At 37.1% G+C, this 14,716-nt stretch overlaps 1 protein-coding gene across 10 annotated transcripts in view; it reads left to right on the top strand.

Moving 5' to 3' along the window:
* LRRC4C (leucine rich repeat containing 4C) overlaps positions 1–14,716 on the top strand; it is a 497,868-nt gene that overhangs the window by 388,321 nt on the left and 94,831 nt on the right. For 5 of the 10 annotated variants that reach the window (XM_032690516.1, XM_032690512.1, XM_032690518.1 and 2 more), the window contains 2 exons: positions 2,918–3,002; positions 4,133–4,251. The gene's annotated coding sequence lies outside the window, so the exon portion shown is untranslated. Of the gene's footprint in view, positions 1–1,156; positions 1,238–2,917; positions 3,003–4,132; positions 4,252–11,161; positions 13,000–14,716 lie in introns of those variants that run through there. The other 5 variants (XM_032690519.1, XM_032690511.1, XM_032690514.1 and 2 more) reach the window with 4 other exon arrangements.

Genomic DNA, 14,716 nt, shown 5'->3' with positions numbered 1-14,716 from the left:
TTGACTCGTGGTCAGAAGTTTATTAAAAAAAAAAGAAAACCAAACCAAAACAAAAAAACAACCAAAAAAAAAGGAACCCCCAAACGCCTTAAAAAGAGAGTGCTGCTGTATGTGGGGAAAGGAAACAGAGGGCAGCGGAAACATTGAAGAAGTTATCCCAGTATTGCAATCATTTTAGAGATGGGGGATGGAAAACGGATTTTTCCATTATGATTTCATTTTCTGCAAATGCTCAAGGAAGCATATTCTTATTGGAAGTAGCACAAAACTTTTTGTTCATATAAGCTTATTTTCAAATATATAAAAACTAGTTTTAGTTTTTTTATAGCTATAACTTGAGATTTTCTTATTCAAGAACTTCAAACTGCCTTCTTTGCCTAATTGACTCATCTTGTGTGTGTGTTTAAATCTGATGCTTATATCTGATTTCCTTACTTTGCTGCCTTATTTCTCTTCGTTCTTCCTTTAGATTTTTGTATTTGTGTATTCTCTGACCCTGCAGATTCTGCCTTCTCTTGATTATCCTTTTTCCTCAGCAAAGCGTTGTGCTGACACCCGTACCTATATGACTGTTTACACGTTTGACCTGTTCTTTGTTCAGATCACTTTCTGTAAGACCAATATATGGGGTTGAATAATATTTAGTGAGTACTTTGCATACAGAATGCTGACTCCATCTCAGGAAGCCTTTTCAAATGTCTTCATTTGTAATGAATGAATGTTGTTGGTTGTTAGTAACCAGGTGATGATCCCTCTAGCATGTGCTGCCAGATCTGTTTCGCAAAGAGCAGCAAACCTGTGCTTGGATTGTTACTGAGGTATTTCCCCCAAATGACCTGTGCCTCTGCAGTCCCTCTCAGTGCTGTTCAGCACTGATAATGTGCATGCTCTCCGCTGTGCATTATGACAGTCTGAGTGACACACCATGCAATGAATAATAATGTGTCATAGCTGCAAGTAGTTAGAGCTTCCCTCACTTCTAGCACCTTGCCTAATGTGCCTTTCCCACACAGTTTTGTGACAAAGGGCTGAGATATATTTATATACTTGCTCTCATTTAACCAAAGCAGAAATTCTTGTCATCAGCAGCATGGTTGCCCTATAAATATCCCACTTAACTATCTTACAGAATCAAATCCCAAAGGTGGGCATGGGTATAATACAGAACTAGTCCAGAGAAAACATTCCTGAAGTAGGAATGTATAAAATGCAGATGTTTGAAGTTTTCTGCAGCAAGGTAGGGAAGAAGTATCTCAAATTATTTTCTCTGTCTTAGTATTAGCGTGTTCTGGAAATAAATTTGTATCTCTGAATAAATTGTCTAATGTGTTTTCTCTCTGCATAGAATCATCCTAGTCATGACAAGTTTTAGTTTGTTTTGAGTTTTTGAGGTTTTTTTACTGACCAGCAGGCTTAATGACTGACTCATATCCTGCCATGTACTGCCTCCCACCTAATACCATACTGACAAGCTGCTGGTTTTCTTCTGCTCAAAAGAAATAAGAAATAGAAATTAAGTCTTTCAAAAAATGCAATAGCCACAATATCTTGGTATGATTAAGCTGACATGAATGGTGCTGACTCCCTGTAAGATATACTCCCTAACCCTGCAAGGTCACATATGGACCTTAGACACTTCTGTTATATAAGCAAGCAAACAAATAGTGTTCTTATCTGAAAGGCTTTTAGAGATGAAAACATATGGTAGTCAGCTGATTAATACACTTAGACAAAATCTGTAAATCACAGAAAGTTCCAAATCCACATGTTTAAGCACCTGAATACCTTTTGAAATCTATCCTAGAGTCTATACTTGTAGAATAAAGTCAGGTTTTGTGACATTTTGATGTTGTTCAGAAAAGTTTAAATTGAAAAATTTCAGCAAGTTCAAATTCTTATGTGAACAAGAAGAATTTCTTGTCTTAAACATGGTATTTTAATGGGAAAAATACCAGTGCCACTCTACCTACAAGCAAGCAGAAAATCCTAGACTATCAAGTTCAAGGACCAAACTGCATCTGTCTCTCTAAAAGTATATGTTTCCCGATATCTAAAAGCTAGTTTATTGCAGAATAAATATATAAATTTTCTCAATTCTTTTAATCACAGATTTTTGAAAACTTTTTTTTTGAAAATATCCATTCTTAATATGTTTTTGACCATAGAAAACCCATGCCAATTACATTTAAACACTGCCATTTGTCATGAGAAACCTGCATGCATACAGATATAGGTATCTGTATAAAAATTCTAGTAAAGTGTACTGTATGTACTTAAGGACCACAGATGGTTAACTCCTGGTTCCAGACATATGCCTTCATATATGGAGTTATTAAATGTGTTTTCCAAAAATGATGATTCATTTTCAGTTGGTTCATCTTTGGAAAATGCATTTTAAATGGAGCTGGATTTAACAAATATTGCTGTGCCTGCTTCTGAAAATAAGGCCCACTTGTAACATTTTAAAGGAAAGTCCATATCCCCTGACCTCCTGATTTTTATAACATATATTTGTGAATAAGCTATGGAAAATTTTTTTGAAAATTTGTAAACTTCAGCCTCCTGTTCTAATTTTCTTAATATTAACCCTTCTTATTGTTGAAAGACTGTAAGTACTGTAATCTTTGGTGCTAATACTACTTCTATCTCTTAAATTATAGATTTATTTACATTTTCACCTAACACACAAAGGACTGTAAAGCAAATACTGTTTCAAGGAAATGCAGGCTCAATGTAAGCTAGTGGAAAAGTGCAAAGGAAGAGAAATAAAATGTCTGAAAAACCCAAAAAACATTTGGTACAAGTGTGGATAAAATCCAGACTTCTGTGCATTACCTCTTGTGGTTTTTTCCCTGATCCCAAACAATCCTATAATCATGATGTGCAGCTTCTTAAAACCATGTTTCATCCCTTACAGGTTTTTTATCCTGTTCATCACCAGAAATAATCCCTTAACAAGAAACTCTTCCATAGATTGTGAAGATCAAATCTGATTCAGAAAGGTGAGTTTTGATTTAACACTGTACCATACCACCTGGGAATGAAGAAGTTTGGAGAGATGGTAGGAAAACCGAGCCTAAAGTATCATTGATTAAAATAGAGAACTACACTTCAAATAATCATTATTTATGCCGTCATTTTCACCACTTGTGACTGACAGGATTTCCTAACTCCTTATCAGGATTTCTGACATATGGTCAATAAAGAATGAGAGAAGTTCTCAATCACAAATTCCTTCTAGAACTTTTCAAAGGATCCTGTCCTAATGGAGACAAAGAGGTTTCTTTGCATCAAACCTGTTTCCTCTTATTGTCTCCAAAATACAGAATTACCTTTTCTACTTGTAACCTTTCCAGGGCTTATGTGAAAATCCAGTGCAAATGGGTCTTGGCTATTCTTCCACTTACACCACTTTATGAAGTGAAGGTTATGGAATAATATTGTATTCTTTTTAGAAGTGACACCACAGTGGACTAGACAGACTGTTGGTCTGTTCTGAAGTGGCAGTAGCCAAGTAAATTCCAAAAGAATTTCAAGAGGCTTATTATTTTCTTGTAATTTTTCATCCATCTCTTTAAGATTATACTGAAAGATGGTTTGATAATTCATATTTCATACACTCTTTAAATGATGTACAGTTTTAATGGGCATGTGGAGATAGAAGGGAGAACTGAGCACTTGGTGAGAAAATCTAGACAACCCAAGACTGAAGAATCATTTTTTGACTAGCCTATACCATATTTCAGAACATTTGTGAATATAAATATGGTGCTTCCTACCTTCATTCATTACTAGGTCCTAAGTTGTTTCCTGACTTTTTATCTCTCTAGTTTAAGTCAACATCTGTTAAAGTACACTTGTATTACAACACATTCAGGGACCTTAAATTATTTAATATCAGATATTCGCTGCTAAGGTACAGAAAAGAATGAAAATTATTTAGAAGGGTGGGGTTTTACCCTATTTACTTCCTTGTATTTTTCCTATTTGCCTTGCCTAGTGTAGTGCACATCATACTGTGGTTATAGTGCTACATCACGCACTGATACTACTGTAAAACTTTACTCACCCCAGTCCAAATAACAGCGAGTCCATCCTGTTTAACACAGTAAGTATTATTTCTATTTTACAGGCAGGGTGGCAGGTATGCAGAGAATTATATAATCTATCTTGATGATACAATTCCAGTGAGTCCTGGCTATAGCAATTTCGATGTCTACATCACTAGTTGCAGTCCTACAAGCACAGAAGGTAAGAAAGTGGGTTCTTACATGTATTATATGCATTACAGTATTTAAATCCATTTGAATTTAGATAAACCTGAAAAAAAAGTTTATGTTGTTTTCTGTTAGGCAAGGATAAGGCATTAGTGATTTAAGAAAAAAAAAATAGAAAAGAGAAAGGAGTTAAAAAAAAATCACTGTGAAAGTTCATGGGGTTTTTTTCACATTGGCCAATAAGTGCTGAGTGGAAATTTGTATGATGTGTAAAATTGGTGCCTCAGTGTTGGCCATAGAAGATGCTGAAGATATTTAGTTGAAGTAATTTATTTTATAAATTATTTTATTTTATAAATTATACCTGAAAACAGATCTTGAAAATTACGGTTATCTCCTTGAGTAATATTATTTTTGCCAAGAGATTTTCTTTTTTATTTTTTTCCATTTTGACAATTTGCTCTTTGTATGCAACATTTCTTTTCCACCCCAATTTTTTGAAAGCTGTAGCTTTCTTTAGGATCTTGTATGATTAAAGCAAACTATTATGGGTTTTTTGTGATGAAAATTTTGAAATCTTCAATGTTACTTTTCTTTTAGCTCAGAAGTTAAAATTAAATATTTTTTCTCCATTCGAGAGCTTCACTTTGAATGTATATATGAGGACCAGGTAGGACAATGTGGCTCTTAGGTTGTTTCTCAGTAAAGTTTTGAAGCATATGTGGTTAAGATTTTGTTATCAATAGATGCAAATTGTATTTTCCAGTCACAATAACTTCACAGGTAAGAAATTAAGGTGCCTGATACATTCATCTCTTTGTCAGAGTATAATACTTTTGTTATTTAAAATTCACTGAGAGAAAAAATGCTGTCATACCGTAAAGATATTATTTCCAAAGTAATGCATCATTCCTGCCCAAGTCTAGTCTATATTCTTAAATTTTACATTCTTAAAAATTCAGTTTAAAAGACACGGTCCTTCTTTTTCACTCTACAAACATTTTCCAACTTCAACGATTCTATGATTCTGTGATTCAGAAAACCGAATACATATTAAATGGGGCGTGAATATAAAATGAAGGACTATGCTCTATTCTCATCTACACCTGCATCAATCTGGAGGTGCTCCATTGAAATCAAAGGAGTTATTCATCCCTGTGGAGTGAATTTACAACAGTTTAATGTCAGTGGTGCTCAGTTGTGAAAAGGAGAGAATTCACCTAGGGTCGAATTCTAAATTAGTGCTACAGGAAAATGACAGGATTCGAGTCAGATTTTTTAATGTTGAATACAACAGTTAATTTCAGTCAAAGGAATTCACATTTTATAAGTTGAAAAACATGGCTATTGACAAGAACTGGAAATTGGAACAGAAAAATACAAAGCCATTCTTCTTAAAAAAGATACTCTGTAAAACTGTATTATTTAAGTCAGTAGAAATTTTGTCATTGGCCTCAGTGGAACCAGAATTCTTCTGTTGGGTACAAAGGAAGCTTTTGCCATTTTTTTTAGTATGTAGTTACCTTTGTGAATATGTGTATAAGGATCCTTACCCAAACTCTTATATTATTAGCCTAACTTATACATATGCCCTGGTCAGAATTGTAACACAACAATTCCAAGAGCAAAAATTAGGAAAAGCTTAACTTTTTTTGTTAGTAGGTTTTCTTTTTCCTATTTTTCTTTCTCAAAGCATCATCCATTTTAGAAAAAAAACCAAACCTCTGCTAGTTCTGAGTTGAATGCTAGACACATAATTCTCCTAAGCACACAGGTGAACAAGAGAAGCTAAGAGCACTTTAGAAAAAATATATTTACCAACTAAGTATGAGGCTTCTTACTTTCCTTCTATGTAAATACTTTTAAGAGCTATTAAGTTACAGAATCATAGAATACATGAGGGTGAAAGGGACCTTCAAAGGTCGTGTAGTCCAACCCTGTTGCTCAAGCAGGGCCACCAAGAGCAAATTACCTAGGACCATGTCCAGATGGCTTCTGAATATCTCCAAAGAGGAAGACTCCACAACTTCCCTGGGCAACCTGTGCCAGCTCTTTTACTCTTACAGTATAAAAAAGTTTCATGATATTCAGAGCGAACCTCCAGTGTTTCAGTGTGTGCCTGTTGCCTCTGGTCTTGTCACTGGGTACCACTGGCTCCATCCTCTTTGCACCCTCTCTCCATATATTTGTAGACGTAATAAGATTCCCCTGAGCCTTCTCCAGGCTAATTGTCCCAGGTCTCTCTCAGCCTTTCCCCGTAGGAGAGATGTTCCAGTCTATCATGTTCATGCTGCTTCGCTGGACTCTCTCCAGTCTGTTCATGTCTGTCTTGTACTAAGCAGTCCAGAACTGGACACAGTACTCCAGGTGTGACCTCACTTGGGCTGAGTAGAGGGAAAGGATCACCTCCTTCAACCTGCTGGCAATGCTTTGCCTAGTGCAGCCAAGGAAACCATCAGGCTTCTTTTCAGCAAGGGCACGTTACTATCTCATGTTCAGCTTGGTGAATTGGCTGTCTCTGCATAATGGAAACTTTGACAATATGGGATTCAGTTCCATAAGCAGTAATTCTAGAAAGTTTTTCTAAACAACAGTTGTTTCTAGTAATGGATTGTTAACATAGAGGATGAAAATTTGTACAAGTGTACAACAATTCTAAACTTGTCCTATTAACCCAGCTGCACAATGAACATGCAATGAATATCCAGGAGTTTTGAGAATATGGTTCAATTCCAAAGGGAACAACAAACCCCACCATTTAGTTCCATCTTTACCAGAAACAATAAGTATTACAATAATATGAAGAGTTGAGTTTATTGAATGGTCATGTAAACAACCATGTGCCAAAATCATATGTGTTGTGATTTTACCCAAATTTTCCTGAAAGGAGGATATCTTTTCTTTTATTTCTTTCAAGGCACTATGACCCAATAGAAATTACCTCACTAGAACTGTAAACATCAGAAAAAATATGTGAAAATTAATAAGTGATGCAGCATCAGTCAGCTGCTAATTTTGATGGATATGCACCTGATTTTAGTGTGTGTTGTATTAAAAGAATTGAACAATAATCAGTGAAATGATATAAACAGGAAATTATGTAGTGTGAGCTGTGATTACATTACAAAATTTGAAATATTCCTCCAAGATTATGTATGACATATTTTATGTAGTCTGAGATTTTTAGGCCCTCTTTTGAATTCCTAAACTGATTAGTGAGCTTGATCCTAAATCTGTGCAGTCAAAAGTATATTTGCCAGCAATAATTTTTGTTCCCTTTTGAAAGTAGTAAGCTATAAGAGAATGCAAGTACTCTCTTCATGTGCAAACAGATTATTGACAGAAAACCTAAATAGAATAGAAAGAATATTACGTTCCAGACTTTCCTTTATGATTTCTTAATTTTTATTGAAAATGAAGGCAGGGCTGTCACTGACTTAGGAAAATCTTGCAATTGCTTTTCACTTTGTCTAAGCAAAGTCATCTGGTTTCACTCTTTTCCTTAAAATTGGGCTATGCTTATTCAATTACAATGTTTTTCTACTTCTTTATGTCAGAATCTCCTTTCCTTAAGTTTTAGCCCTGTTTCTCTTCCATCAAATGTCTGAAAATTTTGAATATCTAGTCTTTTCCACTAGTGGCTTCCAGTGCTAATCACACAGAACTACAGAATTTGTCCTATCTGTCAGGAAGGAAAAGGTCCTTTATAATGGTCTATTGTCCATGTTTATTGGGTGAAGATTTGCCAGTACATACGTTTGAGTTTTGTTATCCTCTCATACTCAGGATTGGGCAATCTTGTTACACTACACCAAAAACAAAGTTCCTTTGCCAGTCTATGTTTAGTTCTCTTCACAGTTCACTGTTTTGACTCATGGTGATCTTGGTCCATAAGAGGAACCAGAACTCAGTGGCCTCTGCTGTGTGCTTGGGATTTTGTACCACAGCAGCAGTGGCTATTCTGCATGTTATATGGTAGCACTGCCAGGGCAGCTTCCAGGCAGGGAGGAGATCAGGTAACAGCTGCTCTTAACAGTTGCTGTCCACTTGCGTGTGCTCAGAGGTGGGCAATAACCATGAAGAATAGTAATTCCTTAGTTTAGGAACTGAACAGAATGCCCTAGGATATTTCTTCTGTCTCACCTTGTCAGGGCTTGTAAAACATTGCAATGTGTCTATGATCCAGTGTTTTCCATGGTGCTTTTGAGCATCAGCTCACCATGCTGGATAACTTTTGTTAACTGATATGTAGGGAATTGATATCATTGGCTGGAAAATCTGCGAAATAAGAGATTTAAGACAATATACAAACAATATTGTTTGGAGGCAACAACTTATAATATACTGCAGGAAAAACATAACACAAGTCCCTCCAGAGTTAAGGATAGTCTTTTAACGTTTGATTAATGAATGAGTTATTCTGGTAATACCAGAATATTTGTTTTAAGTAGGTTTCACACATAGGTAGCATGCATGGTTGTAAAACAGATAATGCAATTATATTTTTTTTTTCTTTAGTAAAAGGACATTTACTTTTTCATGTAGCATGACACATCTTATAAATATCACAAATTAGGTGACTTTAAATTTATTTTTTAAGGAGCTAATCATGCTATCTCCTGTGTTTATTAGGTGATAAAACCTAATCAATGTATTAAAAATAACAAACTTTAAGATGGAAGATCATATCATAGCTCAGAGTATATTTTTCAGTCTTGATATTGGATTTGTATTTAATCAGATCTATGCCAGCAAATATATTACTGTCTATTTAAGTACTGTTATCTGTTAAAAATGTGTATTTTGATGTCGTTTGAATAATATCAAAATTAGAAAATGTACACATTTCTACTGAAAGTAAAATATTAGTTTGTATCAACAGGGATACTGTAGCTATTGCAGATGCTTTTATTAGATGCCCAAAAGTTGTGTCTTCTGTACCTGATGCCCATATATTTGTTTAATTTGGTTATAGAAACCTTCATTTTTACTTACAGGCTCTTTAATATTAGCAGGAAACTTTTTAAACAAGCAGTAGAGAAAACATATTAGGCAGTGATGTTCTTATTTTTCTGGGAAAAGGAACAAGTTTGTGGTTTTTTGGATTTTGAGTAGTAAGAAGAAAAAGACTCATAAGACGTTTGTAGGCCTGAAATACACCAGCAGCATCAATGAATAAGACAGGAATAAAATAAGCTCACCAACTGAGAAAAAGATTGTTACTTGTCAGCAACTTCATCTCCTATCACACTCGCAGCCTTCTCCAAAAATCCCCAAAGGCTTTTTTAGCATTCCTGAAAGACTGTTAGTTTTGGGTTATTAATTATTACTACACACTCAGCCTTTCACCCATTGTAGGTAATTTATGTTTGCCATTGATTTCAGTGATAGTAAGATTAGATGCTATAACAGTGATTTAGGGCCTGGTTCCAGTTGCTTAACTTATATCTGGTAGAACTTTCTCACCAGCAAGCTTGTTGAGTCAGTAGAATAAATCTGAAAGTCAGTGTTAATGATTCAGTAAGTGTTACTTGACTGAACTCAGTTAGCTTATGGATTTTGTAATTCTGGAAAAAACTTCTAATATGACATATAATTTAAAAATTTATTTTATTTTCAAGATGCCAGTTTCACACTGAAGCTGAAGCCTAAGTAAGCATACCAAACATAACTTGACTATTTGAGAGAGGACTGAACAAAGAGCTAGTTATATTATTATATGCATGGAATAACTCAGAGTTATTGCTTAATATTTAAAGTTTGCTATAATTACCATGAAAGCACCTGACATTCTCTTTTTGGGGCTTGTGCGGAGGAGTTAGATCTATAAATAATTTATTTCTGATTTTGAGAGAGACAAATGCCAGCACATACATCATCTGTATTCTGTTTCCATGAAGTGGATAGCATATCCGACCTTATACACACAAAGTTTTCTGTAAAATTTTTATTGAATTTTGATCCCTGAAAAAAACCAAGACACAAGCCCAATTCTGAGCATTTTAGGTAACATAAATAAATACATCTAACATAAGTAGGTAAGTACATAGTGAACATGGCAGCACTTCAGTAGTCGAAATTACAGAACCAGTTTAGAAAACTCTAAAATGCTGGTCAGACGTCATTGTAATCTAACTGTGTCAGATTTGATAGATGAGCCTAGACATTGTACTCTTGTGTTGCTGTCACTTAACAGCTCACTGGAACCATGACTTAAACTCACTGAAATCTCGAAGCACTTCAAAGGCCTTTTGCCCTGGAACAACTGCTAAAATGGAGTTTTAGGTAATTAATATGTGTATACAAGTTTTGAACAAATACTTATTTCTGTAATTAGAAAATAGATTGTCTTTCCTTGCAAATTATTTACATTGCTATATTTTTTGCGGAGGTAATTTTATACCTTGTTTCATATTATTGTCACTCCTCTGCAGTTGTGGCTGGAGTTGGTACCTGTGAATACTGGTTGCTCTGTACTTCTTTTGCAAAGACAACTTTATACCTCATTTCATTTTGCTGTCATTTCCTCTGCCTTAGAGGCTAGGCTGGTACCTGTGAATGCTGGCTGAACTGTCAGAATCAGGCAGGCTTTTAAGAAAATGAGTTTTGACATTCCTTTCTTTAAGATGATCCCTTGTTTTTCAATTACTGTTTTCTGACTCGGAGATTTCTTAAGGTAACCCTAAGTTTGTTCCCAAACTGTCAAGCAGGTGGCAGCAATGCCACACCAGAGCAGCTCCCAGCCCTTTTCCCTGACATCAAGTGTTAATGCAATTGACCAATCAGTGCTAAGATGATGGGAGGTAATTGGGTAATTGTATTTTACTGATCCCAAGCAGAGAAAAGAAGGGGGGGGAGGGAGGGGGCAGGGGGTGAAGAAGAGGTGGGGGAAAACAAACAAAAAAATCAAAACCAAAAAAAAAAAAAAAAAAGAGAGAGAGAAAGAGGAGAGAACAGAAAGGGAGAAGGAGGAGTGTAGCCAGAGGGACTGGCCCTGGGACATTTGCAAATCCTAGAGTGCCACTGAAAGGAGAGGAGTAACTGAAAGCCAGAGCGACTGAAAAGCGGAGCTACTCGCAGCAACAACAGCAGCTGTCAGGAACTGGATATATACATACATGCGTATGTACGTGCACACACAGGGAGAATTCAAGCTGAAGCTAATAGGAGGGAGGAAGCGTTTCGACTGTGCGAAGGGCTATGCATATCAGGGATGAAACGAAAAGCTGAAAGAAGCGGCTGCGCTCCTGGGACTGTGTCATCTTGGAAAGGAGGGAGGCAGGAAGGAAGGAAGAAAAGGGGGAAGATAACTGGCGTGTGGAAGAAGATGGGAGACTAACTCACTGCTGTGCAGAAGGGAAATCCAACTTACACATCTGAAATACACCAGGCTGAGCTTGGAAATGAGATCAGACCTGCATTGAAACAGAGAAAAGGAGGAAAAGGGAGGCTGAGATGGGAGAGCTTTTATCCTTCCTGTCTCTCCTTCCCTCTCTCTCCTCAAAGAAGAAATAGAAGTTTATCCGTCTCAGTGCTGCTGGATCTGTATAGCTGCTGGACAAAAGATGGAGAGGAAGCTGAAATGAAAAGCAAAGGGTGCTTCTGAAATTTACAGCTAAGAGGACGAATCACGTCTTCCCGAGCGTCTTTGTGCCCCATCGGGGGAGTTTTAACATCAGAAGGATTTTGAGAAGTGTGGGGGGGTGGGGGGTGGGGGGGCAAAGGCGAGAGTGGGCGCTAAAAACACCCGTCCCAAGTGTTTAAAAAATAACGAGATGATGGATTTCTTCTTGACAGCTGGTGGGAACCTTGAATTTTTCTCTACTCCCTCTCTCCTTCATATAATTTAATGTGAAATTATGAAAATGCAGAGGAGTTAGAGGATAGGCAAAAGGATATATCGTGGAGTTTGAAACAAGGAGAGGGTGCTGATGCTGTGGATTGCTGGCTTCTTGCCGAAATCAAAAATCCAATTGCGCACTGGGTTGTGATTGGAAATCTAATCAGATCTTTGGAGAGGGGGGAGAGAGACTAAAAGTTTATTGTTTTGGCAGAGAGAAAGAAAAATTTAAATACAAAAGGAGATTTTTTTTCTAAAGGAGCGTGGGGGAATAGAGAAAAAGAAGAATGGGAATCCCCATTCTAATGTGGAGACACATGGATTGGATAATTAATAGTGCAGCAAAGAAGGGGGAAAAAGAAAATTGCCTGGCAAGACCTGGATCTTAAGTGTCACAACAAAATTACATTAAAAGAATACAGATGGAGGATTGCTTAAAAAGAAATACAGCCCCAGAGAAAAAACAAATAAAGAGCAATGGGGAGCAGTGGAGCCAGAGAGGCAGAAAACCTTAGAAAAAGGAAAGTAAGCAAAGGATCCACAGTGGAATGAAAAGTTTCAGAAAGGAGAAGGACCATTCCTCCTCTGCAAGGATTTTTGGTGTTTTTCTGTTATTTGAAACCACTATTCTCCAGTGAAGGCAAACATCAACATTACCACTACAGCAATTTTAAGCAGAAAAGTTGAAAGCCACAGAAATAAAGGACAGAGAAGAAGAAAGTAAAATTGCCAGAGGGGGAGAGTTCAGCAGTGTTGGGTTGGATTGGCACCTGTATGGACTGAAATTTCTGGGAAATTGCGATTGGATATCCTTTATTTTTATTTTCTTTCTTGTTTTTAGTTTTGGTTTCATTGCTGAAATGAAATAGTTTTCTAACCCCTCCCCCACCCGGGTTTTTCATAATCACTCGGATTTCCAGCTGGATAGTCTTTGAGGATACAGTGAGTACACTTTCCTTTTTATTATTTTTTGGAAAAGGAAATATACCCCATTGCCTCTCTTCTTTCATCCTTATTCCTCTTTTCTCGGTCTTTTCTCCCACCTGAATAAAGAACCCGACTGTATTTTGATAATGGCTGGAGGGGGGGTGGTTTGGGAGAGAGAAGGGAAGGAACGAGGATAGAACTGAATTCTCACAGTAGCTCAGATTCCTGTTAGTAAAATTCAAGCCCTTGTAGGGTGTTGCAGGCACCTGCCAGTGTGTCCTTATAGCATGTGTAAGTGTTCACTAGCAAAGAAATCTTTTGAGAAAGCCCTTGCAGTGAATGGGGGGTGCTGCCTGATTGCCAAGTCTCTACAAGCGGATGCAAGTTGCATAGAATTGGATGCACAGAGGGGGTTTATTTATTTAGTAATTGTTTGAAATAGTTGAAGGTTCTAATTAAAATGCTGGTACCCAGTCTAACATTGCAGATCAATATGGTGTATTAACAGGAAAATTTTATAATCAAGCAGGGTGGTGAAGGATGGCTTTTGTCGGGAGTGTGGGGGGGTGTAGGGCAGGGGCTTTTAATGGATTTTGAGGAGACAGCTCTGAGAAAAATGGCACATTTTACTCTCCGTTGCTAAGAAAGGACAGTAACAGGCAGAGAGAGGACATTCTTCTATTAAAGGGGAGTTTCGGAAACTGCTGTTTTAGCCACTTGTGCCCTCCAGATCTCTTAGGAAATTCTTTGTGATTTTTTGGTGAATCCTTCGGGTCCCCTAGGACTCTCATGGCAGTTGAAGGAGACTGATTATAAAGCAGTGAGAGGACATTGAGGTGTTAGAGGATTTTTGTTACTGGGCTGATAATGAAAATAGTTAAAAAGTGGCTTGTAGATTAGCAATGATGTGTAACAGACCAGTAAATATCTCCCTTTTTGGAGAAATGTGGTGTGGGGGTGTGGAATAAAGGGAGGATAACATGGTGTTTAAAATAGAGATCCATGTTTTCCTGTGGGGAAGTGATACTTCCGTCCCCTCTCCTGGCATGACTGCGTAGTCTGTGGGTAGGGAGTTTTCTTTCCCTTTCTTCCCCTTCTGTCCTCCCTCACCTCTGTCCTCTTCAACCTTGGCCTTCACAAGTAAAGGCTCCATCTGAAAGTATTAGGCCAAAACTGGTGGAGAATGAGAGGGAGAAAGAGCTAATTAAATGAGCCATTGAACAGAAATGGATTGATTTTTTTTTTTTTTTTGGCATGCAGGGTGCAGAACTACCTTTGCCACTCATTTTGCTTTTCTCTAGCTACAATGTTCTGGAGAAGGGGAGAGAAGGCAGGAGTGGAAGAAGTGTTGGTAGAGCCAGATTTTAGCGCTTTTTTTTTTTTTTTTTCTGGCAGCATTTCTCGCTTCACAAGCTTTCTGCATTAAACAACCAAACCAGAGCTCTAACTTCCCTGGATAAATGCAGAAATTAATATTAGCCTCCTCCTTCCCCTCCCCCCCCCCGCCTTTCTCTATTTACTTACATCACTACTGTTACTTCATGTAAATGTCCTGAATCTTTTGGCATAGTGGAAATGAGAACTTCTGCCTATCAAAGGTGTACCATGTGCTTCTGTTTGGAGGTCATGCCTCTTAAATGTTGGCTACTTGAAAAGGATTAAGAGTTAGAGTTCAATTCTGCTCATAAGGAAATCTCTTGGAGTTTTTGTTTGGCCATATGAACAAATCAGA

The sequence above is a fragment of the Chiroxiphia lanceolata genome, chromosome 6 (assembly GCF_009829145.1).
Source record: "Chiroxiphia lanceolata isolate bChiLan1 chromosome 6, bChiLan1.pri, whole genome shotgun sequence".
NCBI lineage: Eukaryota > Metazoa > Chordata > Aves > Passeriformes > Pipridae > Chiroxiphia > Chiroxiphia lanceolata.
This window is presented reverse-complemented; position numbering and strand designations above follow the sequence as displayed.